Source organism: Cyanistes caeruleus, chromosome 11 (genome assembly GCF_971803275.1).
Source record: "Cyanistes caeruleus chromosome 11, bCyaCae1.hap1.1, whole genome shotgun sequence".
NCBI lineage: Eukaryota > Metazoa > Chordata > Aves > Passeriformes > Paridae > Cyanistes > Cyanistes caeruleus.
The window spans coordinates 9812801-9835132 of NC_141711.1; the positions used below are offsets into that span (position 1 = coordinate 9812801).

A 22332-nucleotide genomic window follows, 5' to 3' on the forward strand; every position below is an offset into this window, starting at 1 on the left:
TGGTGCTTTTTCCTTCTTTCAAGCTGCCAGTACTTTCCAGCAAGGTGAAATTTTAAACAACTGCAATATTCCAGGAGTAATTTCATCACCAGTGCTTGTAGAAACACTCCTTTCATCTTATGGTCCATGGTTTTATGATTCTCTGGGAATGGACCAAAATGTCAATTGTTCTGAGACTATGAGAGAAATGAGGAGAGGTTGCTGCATTATTGCTACAACCAAGGACACACAACAGCCAACAAGCAAAAGCTCAACATCAAAAGCATCGGGAATACTTTTAGCACAAACACTGCTCAAATAATTCCTAATTCAGTAGAAAGCATAGTGGAGAAAAATCTCCAGGTTAAGCAGACCTTGAACTTTTTTTCCCGGGATCACACCAGTTGAGTAGCAAATCAAATTCTACAGAAATAGTTGGGGATTTTATTAGTAAATAGCCTAGAGGTGAATTCCTCATTTTTTCTCAGTTAGATATGTTTCAAACAGAGAATTGTCTGAATAATAATTAATACTTGTTTTTACACGGTACTTTAGCATAATCCCAGAAATGATAATTTAGGGAGTACAGAGCTTCCTTGCTGCAAAGCCCTCAAGATTCCTGTGGCAATAGCCAGGAATCAGATAAAATTGAAGCAATTAATAAAGTATTTAATCATTAAAAATTTTCCAACACCAGAAATTTTGCAAATCAGCCAGCATGTTTTTGTACATCCTCTGGCATTTAAAATTTTGTCAGTAATGAAAGCTAAATGAATGCTGAATACAACTATAAGACTTAAAACTATGTCACATGGGTGTCACATGTTAGTGTGCACAAAAATAGTATTTGAAGGGAGCTGTTTAAATAAAATCAAAATTGTTTATTTTTTGTTTCATAAAGCAATCTCCTCTTGATTATTAACAGACTAAAAACTGCTTTAAAGAGGTTCTAAAGGCCATCATGCTCCTATTTTCACTCAGCATCGACTAAATAGTGGTTTGATTTACATCCCTATTTAAGGTTTCCACATCTCTTAGTACTTTGCATTGTATTTCCTCTGTGAAGTTTCCTAACTTCTGCTAACCATGTAGACCTGGGAGGCCTGCAGAGCACATCCACATTCTGTAGGAAGTGGTTTTGGTGTTGCTCTAGCAACCCCAAATCAGTACCGAGTAAGCAGAGGTGCTGCTCAGCAGAGAAATCCCACAAATGTCTGTACATCCTCACTGCTGTTAAGAATGGATGCAGCAGTTATGATGATCAAGCCTAATGCCCCTCAAGAAAATCACAATTATCTCTTTTATTTCTCCCCAGTGTTTTAATTTGATACAACTTCTATTCCTGGTGCTGCTTGCTGCAGCACTCTCTCCGTAACTCGGGAGCCGTTCTTTCCTTTGCTCAGTGTCCCCAGATAGGAACTCAGGTTGGGTAACAAATCCTTTGTGACTCTCCAGCAATGTAAAGGGAGAAGATCTCACCCACTGGAGAGTCTTTTACTTTACACCAGAGCTGACTGCATTTTGGAAGAAAGAAATTAATCCTTTTCTATTTTTTTCTAAATGTGAAGCTCCTTTAATTCACCCTTTTAAAGCATTTGGGGATCATCTGATGAAAAGTCCTAAAGAAACACAAGGCATCCCTGCTGCTTGGGTTGCAAAGCTAAAGCTCATGCTCTGAAAAGAGAAGTGTGCTTAGAACAAAGAGCTTTTGAACACAAAAACAAACCATGGCAATGCATGCTGACAAACACTTCATCTGCCCACTGCCATTTACATTTTTTTACATATCCATGGAGTACTGCTGAGGGCCTTGGTCACCTTGACCTGTCACTGACACAAGTCTGTTTAAGCTTTCTTCAGAATTAGTCCCTGCTGCCACTCAGGTATTTTTTTGCTGTTGCTTGTGTTTGTTATTCATCTTTGAATTGTTTCCAGTCTGAAAGCATCTTTCAGACTGAAAACAGAAACAGAAAGAGAAAAAGTCCCAGAACTGTACAGAATATATCAAGCAGTCCTCTAGGGGAATTGAAATAAAATCTAAGGCTCCCTCCCCCACAACTCTTACACAGTCAATACACATCCTTTCGATTTCAGACGTTGTTTTAAGTCTACGCAAGAAAGGCTTTGACATCTTTAATAGGGTTTGGTTGTTTTTTTCCCTTTAGTTTTGATTTCTTCCAGTTTTCTGGATAGATTTCACACAGCTTGCCACCACAGCTCTAGAGGACAATAAAAAAATGTATGGGAACTCCTCCAAAGTACGTGTTTGCAAGGAGTGCTATGCCAGGAACATCATTACCAGAGTCTCAGTAAATAATCCAGAACCAATGCCATAACTTTTATGTGTACCAGGGGCACTGAAACCCATGCTGAAATACTTGGCAAGTCTGCCCTTAAACTAGGATATATTGTATTGATATTGGCTGTGATCAACCACAACATTCCTTGGTTTTGAGGTAGTATTTCTGAAGGGGGAGGTTTTGTGATGCCAGTTCTTGTCATATGTTTTCCTGTCTCACCCTATCTCCAAGCCCAGCTAATCTGATGATATCCAACTGTCCTAATGAGCTGCATCTACTTCTAGGCTGAAGCGTTGACAGCTGCCTGTTCTATTGCCAACAAAAACTTCTGAGACAACTGTATCTCATTCCTGCAAGTACGCAAAACGCTTCATTTCTAGCACAAATATGAGATATAATGATATTTCTTTTTGTTGATCCAGGTCTAAAATGAGGTGTGTGAAAAATGCCATCTAGCACTCAATTATTTCCTCACATGCAGTTTAATCCCTCAGCTGGAAACAAGGGTTATATACAGAGAAATCAAGGGCTCGTGTCCCTTACAGCAGAGGTACAGTCACATGGGCTAAAGTCAGTGAGAAGGACATGTTCCTCCAATTAATGTTGGCATGTGTTTGTTTATATTTTTATACATTGGTAATTCTTCCATTTGCTGTTCTTGGACTCAGAGCTCTTGGCAAGAGCTTCAGCTTGTTCTTATTCACGTAAGACTTAATGCACTTAAATTTTCACCACCACCTTGGCCACCTCAAACATAGGGGATTTGCCCTCTTCCCCAAAGCTGTTGGACCCACAGCCTCATCAACCTTTCCTTCCCCTGGATTGCCTTTCCAAGGCACAGAAACTGGGTAACAGGTAAAACCAGGCTCCCAACGAGCCATTAAAAACTACTCACAACCTCTGGAGAGAAAGCTATCTAAAACTGAGACTGACTTTGCAGGATGAATTTTTTCTTGGGGAACTACAGTGTCCACAGCAATAGCAGACAACAATTCCCAGACAAAGAAGGAAAGGAGACACACAGAAATACTGATTTTGATCCAAATGCAGTCAGAATAAGTAGGAGCAACACCTCCAGTGACAGCTGATCAGGGCAGGTCATCTCCAGGCAGAACTAGTACTTCTCTTTGTTAAAAGAAAAAAAACAGGTCTACCCTCTGCCCCTCAAAAATTTTATGACTTGCCAGATTCCAGGAATGATAGAAATTGAGCTGGAGCCAAGGAGCAGAAAATCTAGGAGAAGCACATCTAGTCCTGGCAAAGTCTTGTAGCTGCCCATGTCACCACTGTGGCCTTTCCTGTGCCAGCCTTTCACACTGTTTTCCCAGATGAAGATAGGATCCATTTCTTCAATTCAGCTTTGCCTCAGTGAGTTACTCATGCACATACAAGCTCAAAAATTTGAGACTCTTGCCTAGGCTAAGGCTGGAAGGAAGGAGAGTTTGTTATTGTTCTAAGGGGTTTATGTAGATATTTTAAAATTAATTCTTGGGATATGCTCAAACACTGTGATGCTGGAGACTATATAAGTAGCTAGATTAGAGCAACAGACATAAGAGTGGTATTGGAAACAGAAAGAACAACCATTGCCAGTTCCATGGGAAGAGAAGACAAATGAATAAACATCAGTCATAACATCTGAAACCACCAGGCTTGGAAAAGCCTCTTGATTTTAGGAAAAATCCCCTGAAAGATGCCAGGGCTAGATCTGACATCTGACTTTTACTCAGGAGTATAATTGCCATTGAGGAACAAAAGGATTTTTGAGGAGCCATAAATCCAGGAACCTTCTATGCCATTTTCTTTTAGTCAGTAAGCTCTATGGACAAATACAAGGGTTGGATTATTTGGTAGGGCTTATTTTTATTTTTATTTTAAATCTGTAGTTTTCCCTAAGCTTTTTTTTCCAAATATTTTTCATAATGAAAAATTGCATGCTATCCCAGGATGATGCAGAAACTAAATGCAAAGGCAAGCAAAATATAAAAAAAGGTCTAAATCTTGGTTTCTCCTGAGTACAAGATGGTCTCACCAAGATGGACCTTCTCCACTATTAGCAGATCCAACACACCATCAAGAAGGCAGGGAAGAATTCAGGAGGAAATGATAAGTATATATGGACTGAATGCCAGTGTAACTATACTATAAATCCTATCCCAGCCTATGGGACCAGAAGGATATTTTCAGTTTCTGGTGTTATTTATGAAGATGTTTCTGAACAAGCACAGACTGTGCTGTTTTGGGGAGGGAGGGATTGGCTTCTTTAGGATTACTCAAAACTTATTAAATAAGAAGCTTTCTGCATTTCCTCACAGCTGGGGACCAATCATTGCAACACAGATAGAAAAACTGGAGGCTGAAAGAAGAGAAATTCTCTGATTTAACCCGAGTTCCTTACACACACAGCTGGTGTGTGCAAAAGGTGTCCAGGTTCTGTGAAGTGTGAGATACTGAATACCTCTGTGTGCCTCAGCAATAGAGCTTTATATTGAGCTGAGTGCTCAAATCCCAGAAGGTGGCATTGGGAGACCAGCCCCTTAGGACATCCTTGGTGTCAAATTCTTTGAGGATACTTGAGTAGACTAAATGCATCACAGTGAAGTGACATTTACCTTCTACAGAGCATGGAGAAGACCATATGTCATAAAACTGCGTTCAGCTTTGGTTTCCTCAGTAAAAGAAAAATATTAAAGTATAAATCCAAACATAACCGCAATGAAGTTTTAACAGGCTCGAGGTATTGATTCAAGATGGACATGCCCAAAATACACATTAAGGGTAGAATGCTGGCACCATGAATAACAGCAAGAAAATCTCCTGGTGGCAGCATTGGAACTGTGTCCATACAGTTTATGCAGACAAAGACAGTATAAACACCAGAGGCTCAATTGTCCCTGAGCTAACAGTGCTCAGTTGTTTAAGCGCAGGAAATGGCCCACCCTTTTCCCACCTTTGTACACCCAGGCAGGGGTCAGACACAGTGTAGCTGCCACAAGGGCAAGGCTGATCTGAGCTGGTGTCTGACACAGGGTGACCGAGACAGGGGATGGCAGAGCTGCTGCCCTGGAGCTCTGCCAGGACTGCAGAGGTGGCACAAATGGGAAGAACATTGGTCAGTCTGTGAAAATGCCCCATGGGCAAGCAGATATTTTCTACCAGTTGTCTTGAAGACACTGACTCAAACTTGAGTGGCTCAAGACACAGTTTTCTTTCTTAAAGTCAATACTCAGGTAAAGAAAAGTTCCAATAGTTTCCCTCAATAGTCTTCTTATATGGGAAAGAAGTCCAAGGAAACAAAAATACCACTGTCATTGACATAACACAATCCCACCTCCTTCCAGTATCTTTTGCTACCATAACAGGATCCTAAAGTAGTTGTTTTTAGTTCAGGTTTAAGATGATTTCATCCTTCACATTCATTATCTGAATAAATGAGTACATCTCTCATTCTTCATATTTGTCTTGATTATTCACCTTTGGTAATGGAACATGTAACAGGAGTGGGAAGGCATGAGTTCATTGCCAGGGAGTGCCTCTGCAAGCAAAATGAAATGCAAGTACAAAAATCAAAAGCCATGATGGAAGCAAAAACTGTTTTTTCATTTTCTCTTGACCTAAAAACTCGAGGCAAAATAGTTGCCCAGGCCTCCCCAGGAGCTCTCCACATATTAAGCATTCATTGTGAAGCCCCCATCTTGGGAATAGTAGGATCAGGCACTGAGAGCTGAATTTCCACGCTACATAGACATGCACACATTTAATCCAGTTGTGGTTTCCTTAATATGCAAGGATTCTAAAGTCAGCTCTGGTTTGACTCATCAGTTCCAGCTAATTTTCAAGCTAAGGACTCTAATAAGCAGATTCAAGAGCATCTGGGCAAATTTAGCTCCAACCAATTTGCCTTGAGAACATCCTTTGAATACATTTGCATAGTCTGTGCTCACAAAGCTACATGAAACATGCTTTGCCAGCTGCCGGCTGGGCCCCTCAGCCTGGCACACTGTTGTCACGGCTGAATATCCACTGAAACCATGACAATGTGCTTATAGTCATTCACTTTTCCTTTATTTGATATTATGTGTACCCCTGTACCACGGTGTGCAACGAGTTCCTGGAATAATGATGATTTAAATGCTGTAGAGGCAGTGTGCAGGTGGGGAGCTCATGCCCCATGTCACTGTGCCATAACCTTGACATGATGACAGGATGTCTGAGAGTAAGAATGCAGAGCCATCACTAGCACCGGGCTTGGCTTTCCCTCTGCAGTGCCAAGTTTGATAGTCTCTTTGGTGATCCAGGCACATGCCCATTAAGAAAGTTTATTTTAAAGAGGTCAGGTAGCAGCTGATGGATGGTAGGAATGTTTTAGTATTCCAAAACAGGCAGTGTTTGAATGAACAATCTACAGATGTGAATGTCAGCAGATGTATTGGCAATACCACGTGCTAGAGTCTTTGTGAACTCTGAGTACTTGCTGTTTGGTGCCTAATTATAGTTCCTGGAGCAGTTCATTACTTGCAGCATATTGGGATCTAGGGATCCTGGTCAGATTTGGAGTCCCTTTGTGCCAGGTGCTGCACAAACACAAATGCCAGCTCTGCTAGACCCTACAAGCTAAGACCCTGCAAACTCTTCCCCAAGTGCTGAACTTTCTGCACAGCTGTAACTTCACTGGGTTTCGTCTGATCTGTGCAGATATGCAGTTCTATTGTGTTATAGCTCATTATCTATTTAACACTCTGCAACTGCTTAAAAGTATGAAGTAAATCATGCGCATAAATGTTGGTAGAATGTGGGGCTTAATAAAGACCAGCAGAGATATAGACAGAGGAAAACTTGAGTGAGAGGGAAATAAAAGTAACCATAAGGGGAACTTGTGATTACATAGCCTGGCTACATACATAATTTGTGGGCTTCACCGGTTGGGAATTTTGTTTGTTTGCTTAATGTAAATGAGAAAGAGAATGTAAAGAATCCCTGCCACTTACTGATGCCAGAGCTGCAGTGTTGTGGGCCTCGCCCAGTGCATTTATAAGTCTTTCCTTGTTCATCAAAACACTTGGCCATGTTTTGCACTCTAAGAGGAGAATACCAAACAGCACGTTCTGGGAAAGAACTGGGGACCACTTGCCTGCAAAGTGCAAACCCAAATAAACATACTATTCCCAAAATACTCCTGTACAATGAGCATATGGGGGGAGGAGCCTCTGAGGTTTGGGGGTGATTTTTCTTTCAATATTTGTGAACTCTTTTCTGTATTCTTTGGCTAGCTCTAACCACAAGCCACCTTTAGGAGTATTCTGTATTCAGTCTAATTTAGATGTACCCAATTTAGATGCAAGTTCTCACCATACATCACTTTCAGAACAAGTTTCTTTGTAAGCTGGTGACAGAAAATAGTTATAGTTCCATTATACTCAAGTAAAAATGCAAACTGAGTAATAGATGTAATATCTTTTCCTTCGGCTGACTGGAGTTTATTTCCCTGTTGTGCAAAGTTTTGTTACAAACTCACTTTGTCTTGACTCGTACTTTTTGTTCTCCATGAGCAGTTTAACAAGCTGAAGTTCAGAGAATTTGCAGTGTGCATTTGTTTTGGAGTGACAATATTTCCAGGGAACCAGAATTCCTAAAACAAATTATGTTAATCAGAAATGTGTTGTAACTTCTCTGCTTTGGGAACACTGAGATAACAGATCACCTTTAACTTACTGACACACTTTTGAGTTTTGGCCACTGAATAGTTGCAACAATCTACATATCGAGTATCAGCTATTTGTAGCACTTGGCAAACAGGATAAAAAAGGTGAAACTTTTGATTTTTTTATCAGCTCTCTGCAGGTTTGAAAGTCTTATTTAACAAAGAGTTTCTGTACTTACTGAAGTTAAGCATACACTGAAGATAAGCAAAAGCCTGAAAGCTTTGCTGAATTCACACTCAGTTAGGTAAGGTTACAGGGTATTTGCTTAATCTGGGCCACAGCTAACAGCTGAGTAGTGATACTGGGTGCAACAACCGGGACTCCAGGGAGGGTGTGGATGCTATTTTTGACCCACTTACATTGATTGCTCTTCAAGTTTTGTGTCAGTTACAACATGTTATAAAGATACAGAGAATCTACAAACAAGCCCAAGTTACCTTCTTGGTTTAACAACGCCTCACTTCAGAGCCCTTCAGTTTTTTACCTTGCCTGGTGGCTTTCTTTTCACCCCAGCGTGCCAAGTTGGCTGGTCTTACTGAATATTGATATGTGAAAGAAACAGGCCTCCCCTTTATTTAACATGAGTCTTGTTCACTCTTCCTGGCATTGGATCTTTATTACGTCTGCAGGGAGGGTTAACTTTTAATCTGTGTTATTGCAATGTGCCTCCATCAAGATAGAGGCATGCCCCAGCAGGACAAGATGCTATGAGAGTTCAGGTTGCTGCTCTTTGCTTCCAGCAAAGGAAATAATGTTTTAGCCACCCATGTTGAATCGCCAGTGGCCAACATGGAAATCTTTTGTAGACCAAAAGCTATCAGACCACTGATATTTGCAACGCCCAAAATGCAGCTCAGGAACCAGCAAGTCAAAGGCTGAATCTTGAATTTTCTGCTGAAATCTTGATCCTGTTAAGTTCAACTTGCCTAAGAAATCTTCCTTCGTGATATTAAACCTACTGATTTAAACATCAACCCAATCCCCTTCCTACTGAAATCCTCCCTGAAAGGCATTAGGAGAAGCCAAAACTTGTGGATTACTACAGTGAAAGAACATGCTATGAGCAGGCATTATGGGCATTGGGAGGAACAAAACAGAGCACAGTAATGATTTGCAATCACAGGATCATACTCTCAAGCCAAACACAGGGTCCTTACAAGTTCTCCTCCGAACAAATGGGAGGGTTGCTTTCAGGGCTATGGCAATGCTGTATTGCAACACACCTTTGCCATAACTTTGGTTGACAGTTCTCCCAGTGTATCTGTCTGTGGACAAAACACACTTTCCAAGGGTATTTATGACTTTCACATACAGACCTTGCTCTTTCCAACAAAAGTGAATGAAGCTCATGAAGAAAGACACTTAGATTATGACAGTCTGCTGACACACATGAAAAAAGTGGGTTTTTTTCAACTCATAATAGCCAGAATACCCTATGAAATATTCTTTCTCACACAACATACTGTTTTCTCATTATGTGTGTTGACATTTTTCAGACTGACCTCAGCTAGATATTTTGTTCCGGAGTCCCCATTTAGTGGAACATTTAAACAATAACACTTTGAAGCATGCTCAGTCTCTCTTTTGAAGTCCATTCAGGCTCTGCCCTAGGGTCAGCAGGCGCATTCCAGCAATGATGCACGGACCATCTGCTGTACAAGTTTAAATCCCACTGGTCCTATACCTAGAGGTACTAACATGTTGCATAACTAGCACTGAAAAACAGCCTGTCAGCTCAGATGGAGTTTGGATTTATTCCTATAGCTCTCTTATGCTCCTGCTGGAGGGCCTGTGTACAGTAACCTTTGAGTGTGGTTTCTGGGAACAAAGTAATGAGATAAATAATAGGAAATGACATTAAATTCTTACATTCAAAACCTTTATTTTCCTTTGCCCATTTACACCCCAGCTCTGTGACTCCCTGAGTTCAGTCTGGCATGCCATTTAGGTGCCTTTCTATTCCAGACTTTTCACTTCGGTGGGCTCTGGCTTAGTTACTCTAAAAAGTGATCCACAACATAGTGTCAATTGCTGAACAAGGGAAAACCAGGATGGTGCAATATAAGGGGTGAATTTTTCAAGAAAATGCCAATGATTCAGATGACCAGGGACTATTTATTTGGGTAGGAATCTGGCATCAAAAACATGACAAAAATCTCTGCCAAGAAAAGTCTTTGTCTATATATTTTATCCATTGTGCTTTAATGTTAACTAGTCATTATTGAACTTAACAATACATTGGCTGAGGTTAATGTATATCAGACCCAAGCACTGTTGGTCTCATTGATACTATGTAAACAGAAAAAGGAGTGGTCCCTGCCCTTGGGGGTTTAAAATCTAAACTTGGACAATGCACTTCAAACGTATGGTATATCCTGCAGGCTGAATTACCAAACTTCAATCAGCATTAGCCTTAACAATTAATTTATGTTGCATATATGTTTTTCACTTGGGGACATTATCCCTGATGTCCCCTTGACAGAAATGTGAGTGTATATACATGCTGATCTTTTAATGGTGCAGAAGGACATGGCAACAAGAAGGAGAAGGTCAGCTGAGACCTGTGGGATGGAGTGTGGCAAGAGGGTGAACATGGCAGAGAGCCATAAATAAAGTACAAAAGAGGAAATGTGGAAGTCTTGTGGCAGAAGTGAAGGAGAACAGACATATCAGAACAAGTTTTTTCAGAGCAGCCCCAGCACTAGTTGAACACCAAAAGAAGTAGGCACATTTCCACCTCTGAGTATCTGCCACTTATTTAGATGCCTCCTTGGAAACTGAGTTCTCCGGAAAATCTGTCTTCAGCGGTGGGTGCAGAGCACTAGACAATCTGGCCTGTTCATTTTCTCAGTATGTGGCTCATCTGTTCTAAGGAACAAGTCCTTCTGGAAATGGGGGGAAAAAAAGGCAGAAAGAAATGTTGGATACAGAAAAGCATGCAAGCTGCCTTGTGGGCTAATGATCAAGAAAGGCAGAATAAGCAAAATTTCATAAACCAAATGAAGTCAAATGTCCTATAAACACTGCAGTAGTCCAGGAAAGATGGTGGACATGGGTTAACACACTGAATAGGAGTCAGAGGATATGAATTGGCTGAGTTGCTTCATCTCTCTGAACAAAATGTTCATATCTGACTAAAAAAAAAAAAAAAAAGAAAAAAAAAAGGTGGAACATGAATATTTAACCCACTACCCTACAGGAGGAAATCATGAACATTAGTTAAGATCAAAACATGGCCTCAGAAGGAAGAAGCAGCCCATAGGGTTGAAGGGAGATCATCTGAAGCTTTCTGCCTCCATAAAACAGAGTGGAAAACTGCACAATACACCATGAAGGGACCTAAAGCTGTAGAGCATAATGTAGGATGTGCTTCCTTGTAGGCAGAAATCCAGTCCTCAGCTGTGGAGGGATATAAATCCCCCATTTGTTTGCCATGTCACTCGATGGAGTGTGACATAGCACTAGTAGTAGGTAGTTAGCTTTTTAGTTAGAGTTGCTCAGACCTTGCTGTCACCTCTGAACCCTCTGAATCAAAGCAGTTACCTTTTGCATAATGCACCTCTCTCTGCGTCACCTCCAAACTTGTGTTTGTGTCTCTCTGGTGGGATTCTGTAAGAGGATTGGGTGGGCCACGAGGGAGCAACTCTTGTTTGAGCACAAAAAGCCACGTTCATTAGTAGGCAGGCATCTTAGAACCAGTCATGGAAAAAAAGAGTGGATTTGCCATTAAATCGGATATTCTTGGAGGTTTTCCTCAACACAACTCCCTCTTTAAAGCTAACAGAAGCAATTGAGAAAACTGCTTAGTAATTCTTGGGTTCCAGTCCCAGCTCTGACATGAACTCTGAAGCCATTATAATCCGCTTGTTCCTTACAATAAGGCCTCAATCCTCCCCTGCTGTAAATCAGCCTAACGCCATTCACACAAGTTAGTGTTACCCCATTGGAAGATTTGCTTCAGAAATTAGGGCACCACGGGACACGACCATGCAGAAATACCCAGGAGAATCTGTTCCTCAGAGAAGTTTACACTCCAGACCAGGAATATGTGTGCTTGTGAGGTGTCCTCATGACATTTTGGGACCACAGAGCGGTTGTCTCCTGACAGGACATGTTCCTGTGAGATGCAGGTTTATGAGTGATGGCTGTATCTCAGGGTAATTAATCACCTTCAGTTGCTGCTGCCAGTGAAGGGAGCGAGCTTTGCAGTGCCCACTGCCCAGCCATAGATTTACTCTGCAGAGGAGCTTCCAGAGACTTGCTTTGTGCAAGATCCAGTTCAAAGGGGCCAGGTCAGGAGCTGGGAATGACCCAAAATATAAACAAGGTTCCTAGTTCACATTCATTGCCATTTTCTAGTTACATTTGCCCTCTTCTTGGTAAACAGCAAATATTTTCTTGGAATCAGTCTAATTTCTTATGCCAGTGGCAAAATAAGCCCCAGCTCATCATGGATGTGTCCTTTCCAAAGAATTACCACAAAAATGTCTGAAACCCTATAAAGGCTGTTAATGACTATAAATCTCCATAGGGCTTTCCCCCCCTCCCCTTCCTCTTCCCTCTTTTCTCCTTGCTCTGACAAACTGGTGAGTTGGGAATGGCTTTAAATACCACAATAGTCATGGCAGGACATCAAGAAAGAAAAAGGAACAGGGTTTTGAAATACTTTGTGTAAGGCTCCAAGCACTGGAGTTGGTGCTTAGCTGACTGGCGTGTGTACCACACAGCAGTCAGATGATCTCTGCAGCTTTGGGAAATAGGAGAAACTCTGGAGAAGGGTGGGGGGGAAATGGTCTCTCCCACATTGGTCTTTATTGTCTTATGGATTTTATCACAGTATTGTTCTTTATTTCCTGCTATTTATAGGCTCTCATGTTTTGTGCTGCTTTCATGTTTGTGTTATCTGCCTTCCCACGACATGCTTCACCCCAGCCCTTGCTGGGTCCATAAAGGCACGTGGTTTAAAATGGCACATCAGGGCTCATCTTCTTTCCCAGGGCAATGAAAGCAAGCTGCCATTTTCTGAAGCATTAAGCAACCCAAGATGGTGATATAAATGATGGTGGTTGTTCTGAAAACTCTCAATAAAGGGATTGAAAAATTTGTCATTGGACTTTTGGTAATCAAGCAATGGTATTCTTTAAAAGTCCTAGAGAGTGATGCTGGGGCTGTTTGCTCTGAAGTCCACATTTTACAATGAATTTAAACCATAGCCCATCAGCCAATTTAAGCCCATCAGCATATGGCTTGGTGATAACCACTCCAAAAACTTCATCTGACTTCTTTTATAACTCTTGTCTTTGTGCAAAGTACTGCAGAGAGAACGTGCAATGGGGGATATTTCTTGTCCTACTTCTCTGTGATTTAGGGAGGTAACTCCACTGACCTGAACTAGCAAAAGTGAAGTTAATTCTGGTTTGAAACAAGTACAAGTTTTCTAAAAATCACATCCCTAATAAACTTGCTTCCTAAAAGATGGCTCCAAAAGGCCATGAGGCTAGAAATAAAAATGGGAGAGGTGAAAAATAGTGCTGAAATCACTCATATCAATGATTGAATCCTATCAAGATCCTTGCACCTTACCCCAAAGTTGTTTCTAGGTAGCCAAAAAACCAACTGCCAGCACAAAGCAGAAACCAGGCTGCTGGTTAGGCAGGCTGATGCTGAGGGATTTGCCCCCACCGACAGTCTCTTTTGTCCACTGAGGGAGTGACAACAAGGCTCTTGCATGATTCCATAACTTGCATCACTTCTCATGTACCAAGCAGCCTGCCTTGGAAGAGTCCACACACCTCAGTGCCAGTAACTATAGGAAAACCCCTTCACCTAAACAGAGAGGTACAGCAAGCCCTGCTATGGGACCCTTTCACAACACTTACCCAGCAGCAGCACTTGCTATGGACTGCTGGAGAATTTTAAAGAAAATTAAATACTTGCATAAAGATGGAGCCAGGCTTGGGCAGCTTTTGCTGATGGGATTTTTGGGCAAGTTACTCTCACTCTTTTACCTGTGAGTGTGTGTAAAAGTGTCACAGAACATCATGGAGTAGCATTAAAGGCACCTGTTTGCCAAGGGGAGTCATTCTGTTTTATTTCTCAAATTGTGTCCACTTTGGGAACATCCCTTGAAAAAAGAAGCATAATTTTGCTGTTTGCAGTCTGAAGTACAGGTTTTATTCAGACAATTAGAGGCTTCTGTGGTTATCTTCACTCCCTGTAGCAGCCAGACTGAAAGAAGAGAATGGATGGATATTGGAAGCATCTATAATGCACCAGACTAAACAAAGATAAAGTGTAGTGCAAGGAGAATTAAGTGATGACCAAGAGCATACTCATGCATTGAGAATCCCAGGATTCATTTTAGGTGCTGCTAAGAAGCATGTTTATGTCAAGCCATGAACATCCCTAAAGAACATTTCTTGGCTCCCAAGCACCAGTGAGTCCCAAAAGCCGCCATTTAAAATTTTTAGTACTATTACAGGGAAATCATTGACTGCAAACAATGTGGGAAAAACTATGTGAAAATTCTTCTTCAGGGTGGGATGAAAAAAATGCCAATAGGAACTCCACAACACTGGAAAACAAAGACCCGACCAACTCTCATTCCATCTGAGAAACAATTAAAAGCGTGAAACCAAAGGTTTCCAGCAGAGACTGCTGCAAAGGCATAAAAGATAGTGGCTCTGGAGCAACTGCTGTAAAACATAGCCCCAGCCCTCCCAAAAAGTGTCAAGTGCCTTGATGTCCATGGGAATCAGTGTGGATGCCATGTCACCTCTCCCTAGCCCAGAAGTTACATTCTCCTTCTGTCCTTTGTTTCAGCTGGTGAAAATCTGACTGTTTTCAGCTTGGTGTCTGGTACGAGCCAACTCCTGTTTATCTCCTGGGCCACACTTTGCAGTGTGTCATCAGGTGCCCTCTTGGCCACCATCTAAGGAGCACTGACAGGTTGCGGTAGCTTTCCAGTCAGACTCTGAAATGGTTATTCACACTTTTATCATGGCAAGATTAGATTATTGTAATTCTTTATTGGCTGCCTTCCCAAAGGGGGCTCTGCACAAACTCCAGATGGTGTGAAATATGGCCGGCAGGATTTGAGTTAAGAAGGGACAGTATCATCCATTCTGTTAAAACCTCCACCTTGGCAACTGGTTAGACAGCAAACTGATTTCAAACCTGTCCTTTTCCCCTCTGTGCCCAGCTGAGGCCAGGCGTCTGTCAGCAATATTATGATTCGTTATGGTCCAGAGTACGCTACCCAGGCTCACACTACCTGGTAAATAATTCTCTGAGGAGTCATTTCAAGAAGGTGAGGGAAGTATTAACCTGATTTCCATCTGCTCATTCTACTCTATAGTCTGTGCAAAAGCTGGGCGGGATAGTGCGATTACACCCTTTGCAAACATCACACAGTGTCAAGGATCGATGAGCTGCTCTTAGTGAACTGCCCTAACCTAAATAAACTGCAGCCTAAAGACCCCTGTTCCTGGCCACCTGCCTCCAGGCATGAGGCACCAAACCACAGCCCTCCTCTGGCATGGCTGGGGAGAAATGGCAATGCCATTATATTTTATCCCACGAGGCAGCCATGTGGCCAATCCCTTCCAACCCCAATGTGAGCCACCAAGGGGACACCTGGGCAGCAGCCAGCTCCCTGCTCCTGCTCTAGCGCTGCAGGGCCTCATCAGAAAACACAGACTGCTGGTACATGTTCCTATGTGCCATCTTTCACTTTGTGTAAACAGTGGCTACACAAACAATTGATAGGATAATAACTGGCTTAATACAGACCAGCACAAATAAAACCTTCCGGTGTTTTGCGCTTTTGTCTTTTTAGAACTTTCCCTTTCTGGAAGAGCGTGATATGAAAAGTGTATTCCTTCCCATTTGATTTGTTTTCATATTGAGCCCAAGAATTAAAATCTTCCCTGATTTAGCTCATAGTGCCTAAACTCCTACAGGCCTTTCATGCAAGGGAAACGTCTTGGGCGGGCTGTAATTAGAATCTAGTAAAGAATGATCATTTGGCTTCTTTTTATTAACTGCTATTTACACAGCAGAATGTGATTTGCTGCATAAGGGGGAGAAGGGCTGGGGGTAGCTTTTGCTGTGCACTGGAATGGCATGGCAAACACGGCGTGGTCTGAGCTGTTTACCTTCCCTCACTTCTGCAGGGAACCTGTGACCTGCCACTCATGGACGTGGATGTAAAAGCTCATGCTGTTTTGGTTGGTTGTTTTTTCTGTTAGTGCAAGGCAGCTGACACAGACTGTTTGCTTTGGGAAAACAACCAAACCCTTTTGTTTTGCATGAAGGGGGTGAAAAAACCTGCATATAAAGAATTGCCCTGACTCTGCAAACAGCTACTGCACAAGAAACAACTGGTGGTCAGCTCCAGGGCATGCTGACTGTTATTTTAGACCTACAGTGCCACTACCATTTTAGAAATTCAGAAGCCTTGGGAAGCTGAAGCACAAAAATATTTCCCCATATGGATAAAAACAAAATGTTAAGGAAAAAAGCAGTAATGTGAAAGAACAGACAAAGTCAGCGTGGTTTACCTGAAATCATGAGAATTTGGACTTGAGATAAAATGGTCTCTGTACCTTGTGCTATACTGTTCTCCACTTTCTACGGGACTGAGAAGTATACAACAACTTTTTGTACCACTTTTACAAACCATGTCTTGCTGGACCAGATGTTTGACCATTTTAACACAAGACATATAGTGAGAAGGGCTTTGGGATTTCTGCAACTTGTACCACCCTGAGAGCAGCTTCAAGGGCAGGACCTACCACAATGTAAACGCAGCACTTTGATAAAGCCCTGCCTCAGTGCTGCCTTGAGCATGCTGCTGCATATGAGGGATGCTGACAGACACCTGTCAGTTGCCCATGCATTCCATTTCCAGGTTCCTCCAAACCAGACTACAAAGGTGACAGTCCAAGTCCCACCACTACTGAGGTACAGCCTGAGCTTAAAAATAGAATGAAAATTTTGCATGTTTAATCTCCCAACAGTTCATCTTGAAGGCAAATTTTATCAGTATTTGCTCAGCTGGAGCACTTCACCAGAGGGTGGGCTCTAGGTATCTGAATAGAGGCATCTAGAGCTATTTGAAAAGTCTGTGACCTCCCTGAGGCAGGTAAAAGTCAGGTCCTACAGGAGATTCACATCCTCTTTTAGGGACAGATGGAGCTTATGTGGGACACACAGAGGCACTGTAGTATATCACATATCCAATGTAGTGCCAGACACATATGGGTAGGTGTTACATATAGGTAAAACCTTATAAAATAAGGGCCTTGTTACCCTTGTAAAATCATGGCTCAGGCCTGCTACTTAGGCTAAGTAGAAGGGAACTATGGGGAGTGACTCAGCTGGAATAGGGGTAGACAGATGTGAGAGATGTGAGATACGTGAGAGACGTGCTGCGTGACTGCTGCATGCCCACATTGTGGTGCGTGGTAGTTGGTTGACTTGGGATTGTTGTGCCTTAAAACTATGTAAACTGATAACTGGTTAACTGCTTAAAAAGGCCTGGTTTTTGCAATAAAGCGATTCTGCTTTGCACTGGGGACTCTGTGGCACTTTGCTTCATACCAGTAGGAAACTCAACTGCCTCCTATGTGAGTCAACTCAATGTTTGCAAAGGATCTGCTCCCAGCTTCTTTGTCTGCTGAGAACTGAGCCATGAATGCATTCTGTTCATTTCAGAAAACTGTCCAAAAGGAGTGCTGGGAATGGCAATGCCTGCTTGTTTTACATAAAATGTAACAGCTCCACTTGTATTCCCTGTGAAGTCACTAGAAGAGTCTCCATGACACTGGCCACCACAGCCTTGAGCAGCAGAGCAAACCTAGCCATGATCTGCTCCAGCCTTCATGCACACAAACATCAATCCATTCAGTGCATGTGTATGATGCTGATAACCATCTGATGGGCCACGTGACAGACAATAAAATCAGACAGCAAACCTCACCCCAGTGTGTGACACAGAGCCCACCAGCCCAAACACGTGCCATTTCAAGCCTAGTTCTTTATCAGATGAAAGGAAGGCTCTCCTGATCACATAAACAGCATAATAAGTGCTGGAGCCCTCAGCTGTGAACATGAATGCTCAATATGCCAGGTGGCTTAAGCTGCAAGCATGTAATCTCCTGTTGCTGTGTAGCTTTCAGGCATCCTTCCACGTTCTTAATTATCCTGATAAATTTAGGGAGATTTGTTTCCAAAGAACACATTTTCCAGCAATTCATAACATAAAATATCACACATAATGAACTCTATCACACTACGGCCAAGAAAGAAAGAGCTCGGTTATCCCTATAGATCCACTCTTGAACAGCTGGGGGGAAGCACAGTAAAATGAGGCATGTTGCATTCTCTAGAGACCACCACTGTGACCAGAAGTGTGAATGACTACCCAAACCTCATGTTATTTGCAAAGCTGAAGAGCGAGTAGAAAAATAAATGGATCATAGGCACTCATACAGAGCCTTTAATTAGAGAGAAGGATGTGGCTCTCTGCATAGGAAAGCTGTGTCTTCATGTGGTGCAAATGAACACAGCTCTATTATGGAATTACATCAGTCTGTGCCAATGGGGATTTGGTCCAGGTTTGCACACGAGGATGTCTGTCTTTACCATGGAAACACAACACCTAGGTGAGGGACCACACGAGCAGCTTAACAGCAACTGTTACTTGACAGAGCAGGAAAGAAAAATGAAAACAATTGTTCTAATTGAAACTATGGGGGGTGTGTAAGTAGGGTAGAATGCATTGCAATTACCTGATTTGGAGCTGAGCCACAACACCAGCACTGCTGCTCCTGCTCTATGGGACTGCAAAGGAGCCTAAGTAAACAGGATTCTGGTTTTCCATCTTTGGCTAAAATGGTTGTTTACATAGAAACAGAGAACATAGTAAAAATACATGGTGCTTGCCCAAATGTGAGGACTGAAGCAAGACCACAAGCTGAGGACTGAATTGCTGTCCAATTCTTGCACCAAACAGCAAAGAGATATGGTGCTCCCTCAGAGAGGTCTTTCCTGCCTGGGTAGTGGATGGGCACAGTTTTGACCAGCTGTAGAAAGGAAACTCCAGATTACATACTACAAAAGAAATTAAGGCTCCAGAAGAGTTAACATGAACATTCTGGATTTCCTCAGACTGGAGATGCTACCAGTTCACAGTTCCCTCTCCCTGCAGTCTGCTTGCCACATATTACTCCTATTCCTTCCTCACAGCCATCACCAGCAGGCTCCAGGCACTGCTCCTCACTCACCACTACATCTCTCCACATCACCTGCAGAGAGGCAAACCTGCATGGAGAGTTGTTGAGAGGCTGGTCCCCAGAAATCCCACATGGCAGTGGATTTCCAGGCATGGGGTGCATGAAAGGCACAAAGACAATAATTTTGTTATAATAATTTTTTAATTACAAAATGAGGCTCCATTGGTCTCATGAAGAGGGTATAACTTGGCCTAGGATTATTTCAGAGTATACCTTGAGAAGCAGAGATAGTGTCTACAAGAAAGACTAGATGAAGTCCTGCAGGAACAAAGTTCCTTTTCTGAGGAAAAGCCAATAGGCAATGCCACTCATGGTCCAACAAGCACATCTTAGTCATATAACAGAGGAAACACTGGAAGTATCTGCCCCATCATCAGTCACTGCTTCGTGGCTGTGCCAGTGACTGCAGCCACAGGAGTCCAGTGCATCAGGCCCTGCACACACCCAACACACAGGTCTGAACCTGTGACCCACAGCTTCTGCAGACCATCACAAATCCCCTGAGACATACAGCTCCCCACAGCCTTGCAGGTTGTTTTTAGTTAGACAAATTCAAATGGCTGCCACAAAAGCTTAATCTCTTTCCAGCCACACTCACGCTGAGTGTCAATAGGAAAAGTCCCATGAATACACTTGATAATTACAGAGCCATGGCTGTAGCAAAGAACAAAGTATAATGCAGGCTTGAATACTCAGGAAATTGACTGCTGATATGTTTCCATTCATTGTTTTGTTCTCTGTTCTCAGTGTTATATTAAAATCTCCTACTAAGAATGAGCTTTCTTGTTTAATGGAACTTGTCAGTTAGAGGAAATCTGCTTGAGCTGTTTGATCTATTCTTTAAAATAATATTAATTGCAAATTTAGCACATGACCCTATCGTAGTTCAAAAACTAAAGCTGATATTTTTCAAAATGCATTTGTTTCCCAGAAAAATCATGGGCCATCACTTTCCCACTTGAACGCATTCACTGTCCCTTTGCCACACTATTCAGTCCTGGCTATTCATTAGATATGTTGATCAATTGTACCAGTCACCTGACATTGTTTTCCTGACTCCATTAGTAAAAAGTGATAGTTGTGAATAGCAAATAGTAAACACAGTGCAATCTCTGGTCACGAGAAAATCCCTGAAACACTACATTTTGTGAGCATCTTTACAAAATCCTGACAACCATATCCACATTCAAGTGGGATCTCACATCTATAGGAAATAACACTCAGTGCTTCTGATTGCCTCTCCATTAATGGAACTGGCTTTTCTATTTTTGATTCCATGTGGCTCGTCATTAAGAACTGAATTTGCATGTTTGCTATTCATCCTGATTCCCAGCATGTGCAGTCACAATAACAAATCATAATTTCAGGCTTAGAAGCTGATGTACAGTAGAATCTGAATTTCCCAAGTCCTCCAGTTCAATGGTATTTAAATCTGAAAGTTTCACTTGGTTCCTTGCAGATATAAAAGAACAATTTAGAAGAATCTGATGCAGTGGCCAGTTTAGACTCTACGTATATTTGTAGGATTATTTCAATTTGCTGGTTCTGAAACCTCAATGAAAATCTGCAAAAACGGGTTGCATGGGGTTGTTCACAGAAACAGTATTTCTTTTATGAGTGTCTTCCTGAGCCTAGTTATATCAGAATGGTGGAAGAAAGAGGAAATGGCTGGTTTCAGGGCTTGTATAATTAGATATAATGCATTCTATCATCATCAGTACTTGATCCGTTACTTCGGGCAATCTCAAAAAGACTTTTGGAAGTGCTCAGAGACCACTGGCCATGTCACCATGACCACAAGTGCTGTCACTTTTAGGAATTTGACTTCACAAACAGAGAAGTGGTGCCGTGAGCCCATTCCCTGCAAGGCAGCAGCATCAGCTCTGCAGCTGACTCCCTTTTCCCTCCACCATAGCACCTCTGGCAGGTGAATCCCCTCCCTTGTCTGGTGGCAGCAGGTTTGGTTATCCCTGCTCTCGTTCCTGGAATTCGCTTCCCCTGGGCCTTTCTAGGAGCGCTGCCCTGGTGCTGTGCGCTTCCACCGGTGCGAATTAGGGGCAGCGAGATGCTCCTACAGAGGCACCTTATTGAGGGATGTGCCTCAGCCCGGCTGCTCGTGCTGCCGGGGGAGCCTGAGCTCCCTGCCTACGCACCTTCCAGGACATGTACCATCCTCCTCTGCTCCATCTTCCCTGCTCCTGACTAATTCAGGCAGCTGCAGATGCAGGGAATTCCTCTCAGATAAATCCATCCTCCCCCGCCCTGATCCTGTCTTAAAGCAAGGGCAGAATTGCTCAAAACCACCCAAGGGAAGAAATCCGAAATAGGAGGTGAGCTCCTTCCAAGCTCCGGTGCTGGGGGCTGGGGTGTGACCCCTCCTCAGCTCCCTGGGTTATCCCGGCGCCTTCCCCCCGTTCCCCGCTGGAGCCAGGCGCTCCACGGGCTCGTGTTTGCGCGGCCCATGCAGAGCTCTCTGTTCCCCGCATGAATGGCTCCCGCAGGCTGGGCACTGACATCAGCCCCTCTCAGCCCTCCTCGGGCTGCCCTCGGCGTTCGCTGGCAGCGGGGCTTTGGCCGAGGAGAAGGGCGAGCATCGCTCAGCACGGCTGCATCCAGCGGTGTGTTGTGGGGATGCCAGCCGTGAGCCACCGGAGGAGCAGCTGCGGAAGCCTTGTTTTTCGTGCCTGCCGGCAGGCAAACCCTGTCCTAGAATCCCCGGCATGACTCCCTAGAACCTGCCGGCAGTCAGTGCCTGTGCCGGGACGCGGCACATGCTGCAAACACCTTTTTCTTTGACGGCCTTGGCACTTCATCTGAGCCAGAACAAAGAGGGCGCGGCCGGGTTTCGAGTCTGCTCGGAGACTACAATAAGAGCTCTTTATGGATTTAAAATTACCATCCTGCAATACTGGCAAATCATTACCTCTTCCAGGAAATCTGCTTTGTAGTACTGCAGGAAAGTTATCCCTCTTGTGTTGTAAGCCGCACCAGCAGCACTGCAGTCCTGTATTCCTGACCAGAGGCTGCTTCAGCAAGGGATTGAATGACTTCATG

General features: G+C 43.0%; 1 protein-coding gene across 6 annotated transcripts in view; it reads right to left on the bottom strand.

The window, feature by feature from the left end:
• The window catches only part of SLC6A6 (solute carrier family 6 member 6), a 124152-nt gene that overhangs the window by 63828 nt on the left and 37992 nt on the right, over positions 1–22332 (bottom strand). The window lies entirely within an intron of this gene.